Source organism: Pseudopodoces humilis, chromosome 2, assembly GCF_049639895.1.
Source record: "Pseudopodoces humilis isolate 2021_Gansu_Grassland_sample_001 chromosome 2, ASM4963989v1, whole genome shotgun sequence".
Lineage (NCBI taxonomy): Eukaryota > Metazoa > Chordata > Aves > Passeriformes > Paridae > Pseudopodoces > Pseudopodoces humilis.
Genome location: NC_142201.1, coordinates 29,399,985 through 29,403,148, shown reverse-complemented (window position 1 = coordinate 29,403,148; position 3,164 = coordinate 29,399,985). Strand labels below are relative to the sequence as shown.

The 3,164-nt window shown below is 47.3% G+C and overlaps 1 long non-coding RNA gene across 2 annotated transcripts; it reads right to left on the bottom strand.

Annotated features, from left to right (window-relative positions):
- Nucleotides 1-693: 693 nt before the first annotated feature.
- Nucleotides 694-2,840, bottom strand: LOC148184823 (uncharacterized). Of its 2 annotated transcripts, none has more exons than XR_015772009.1 (3): nt 2,778-2,840; nt 2,601-2,669; nt 694-825 (listed from the first exon to the last, which is right to left on the bottom strand). It is a non-coding gene; the product is annotated as an uncharacterized LOC148184823 (long non-coding RNA). The 2 variants fall into 2 exon arrangements; XR_015772008.1 differs by having other exon boundaries at nt 2,601-2,666.
- Nucleotides 2,841-3,164: the final 324 nt, after the last annotated feature.

The window sequence follows — 3,164 nt, the reverse complement described above, 5'->3', positions numbered from 1 at the left end:
TGTAAACTGTTAATGTGGAGTTATAAATAATAATTTGGGATATTTCACATATGGTTTTCCGCATTCTGTGAGTCTATCTCTCCAAGTAAATGAAAATATTGATAGTGTAAAATAATGATCTCTTTTTGCCCAGTCTCCTCTGCTCAGTTCTACAGTATTGTTATACGCTCCTCTGTTGCCATAGAAATGATTGATATGGCAAATCATCACATTCTTGCAATACCCTTGCCTCTACATATTATGTATTTTGCCCTTTAAAGCAGACTTTCACTTGGCTTTTTGATATTTTGGATTATGTTCTGCAGAGACAACAACAATGAAACACACAAACAAAAGAAAGAAAATAAAAAAGAAAACTTTGGCTTTGAGAAGACTGAAATGAGTTCTAGAGACAGTTACCCATATTATAGTACTGTGAATATCCATGATTTTACTGTAAACCTTTGACATTTGTTGCTCTTATTAACTCCTAGCTCTGGCAAGCAATGACTTTGTGAGATTCTTAGCACCTTCTTATGCAAAACAAATGTTTGCTGTGTCTAAAGCTTCCTAACTATGGAACATTAAACACAAAAGAAATTTAAAGACCTGCCTTTTGGGGGACCTGCTAATTCTAGGGGGAATGAATTATTATTTCTGCAGATTTGTGTTTCCTTCTCAAGAAAGCAGGAGAAAAAAAAACAAGTCAAGCTCTTCTTTGACATGATGCAAAGACTAGTAGTCAGAATGATGAATTTAATTTTGCTTCACATGTTCCAGGACTTATTAATGCAAGCTGGCTACTTCCAGACTCAGATGTCCATTCCACAGCACTTTAGGAAATACCTAAAAACATAAAGAGCTGCTTGGACTTCCTTTCCACTGACTTCCAGGTGCCCCCCAGCAGTGCCTGTAGGGATATGGCACCAGACAAACTCCCCCTTCCCTATCTCTGGACAATAAACCTTTCCCCCTGCCCCGGTCCTTTTCTCAGAGCCCCGTGGTGATCCCCACACCCCCCGCACATCCTCTGCGCAGGAGAGAGGGTTTCTGTCCACCCAAGGCATTTGAACACGAGTGCTTTCAGCCCGGAGCAAAGGAAACCAAGGCAAGCCAGGTTTTAGGCGAGGGGGCTGCATGGCTTTGCAGCCCCTGCTACCTCCTGCCGAGGTGCTCAGCACTCGGTGCACGCCCCAAAGGATGGCACAGCCAGCAGCAAAAAGGTGCAATTCCCGCAAAGCCTGCTCGGACCTCTGAGCTACCTCCGAATCTCCTCAATCTCCTGCTTCTTTTGGGGACTTCGCATCCTGAAGCTGCCTGTAATACCGATTGCTATGAAGTGCCACTAGGTGGCCCGAGATTGAACCTCTGCAGGCATCAGCTTTCAGTGGGATGTGCGTGTGTGGGGGCAGGAATTTGGGAATTATCCTTGGGCGGTGAGCACCACCCTCATCGCTTCTGTGATTTTTAGATCTTGGTTGCAGATGCTGGAGGAGGGAAGGGGGCATCCCAGCAAACTCTCTGAAATGGGAACGAGTTTATTCTTATTTCTCACGTGAAATGAAACACAGAAATTTCTCCTGAGAATTGGGACTAGTGGTAGCCTGGAGCCTAGTAGAACTCCCCGGAATACCAGCCACGCCACCGCCCCAAATAAAAATGTGTATTGTTCTTCTCTTTTAAACGCTTTCAAAGGCAATTGCTACCAGCATCAGGAACTTTTTTTTGACACAGGTAAGCTTTGAGAACTCACCATCGATGAGAGGTCTGAATCCAACATATTGGAGGAGAGAAGGGCTTTCACAAGCCCAGCATGATGACAAGGGTGATCCCCAGGCATCAGTTTTATGCCTGTCGCCCTTCTAAGCTCTTTCTCAGAGGTGCCCTGAAGTAATTGATTACTCCCCATTTCTCACTTCCCCCCAGACCAAGCCTCTGTGTTTTCTGCCTGCTCTCGTTTCCTCTCATTCCAGGGTGCTCCGTGTTCCTCACCGATACCTGTCCGGGCGGCAGAGCTGCGCCTTGGCACAGCCCGCTGTGCCGGTGCTGGGACGTGCGGCACCTGCCCCAGCCGGAGCTCCCCTCGTCCCTGGGGAGATGCCGGAGGATGCTGTGGGCAAGGGTCGGGAGCAGCAGGGAAGGCGGGATGCTGGGCCAGGCGCTACCTGGAAAACCTCGCCCTGCTCCCTCGGGAGGCCAGGGCTGAGTTTGTCAGGGTGTCAACACCTCAAAGGCAAGGAGGAGGAGGGGGAAGGAGGAGATAGAGACATCGTTGAGCAAGAAGGTGCAAATAGGTGCCATCAGCCGGCTGTTTGAGCTATAAACAACTGCAGAGATGCTGTAGCTATGCTAAACAGTTGGCCCATCCCCCTCCTGTGTTGTTCCCATTCCTCCTTCTCTCCTCCACAGTCAACAGGGCTTTGGCCAGCGATACTTTCCCTGACATTTTGGATTTGATTGGAAAGCAACCTACGTCCTATGACACGCAGGCAAGTGACCACAGCAACGCCGGCAAGTCAAGCATGGGACTTGGAAGTGAAATATATCCCCCCACAACCTTACAGGCCTTAAAAATTCCTCATTTAGGGCCAGAGACAGCAAAGGTGAGCCAAAGCACTCACCTGGCTCTTCTGGGTTATGGAGTGGGGAACTTCCATTTGACCTCTGCACAGCAGCTACCAGAACTCCTGCTAACCATCAACAAATTAGAGACTTACTTTAAAATGTAAAAATACACTTATCCTCAACTTTGTCTGTATCGAGAGAAAAGGGATAAAAACCTAATTCGTAAGCCCCACCTAAAGCCTTTTCTCCAGTGTTAGCTCTGCCTCAAGCCTCCTTGCCCACAAACATTACCTGCCTTCTCCCCAGAGGGCTCCTCCTGTCTTCCTCCTTTTTAGGGTGGAGGCTAATAAGCTCCCCAACCCTGGTAAGTCAGTATTAATTAACCTGCAGATCCCTGCAGGCCTCCAACACCTGCTAACTGAGAGAATCCAGCCAGGCTCTCACGGTGTTTTTTTTGGTTTGGGTTGGTTTTTTTTTTTTTTTTTTTTTTTTTTTTTTTTTGCACACAGCAAGCTTTAGCGCCTGGAATAAGGGAAGGTTATAAGCTCTCACTTTGCCTGGGTGATTTACAGTGAGGTAGAAAAAAGGGGGGGAAGAGGGAAATAATATTTTGTAGGGTC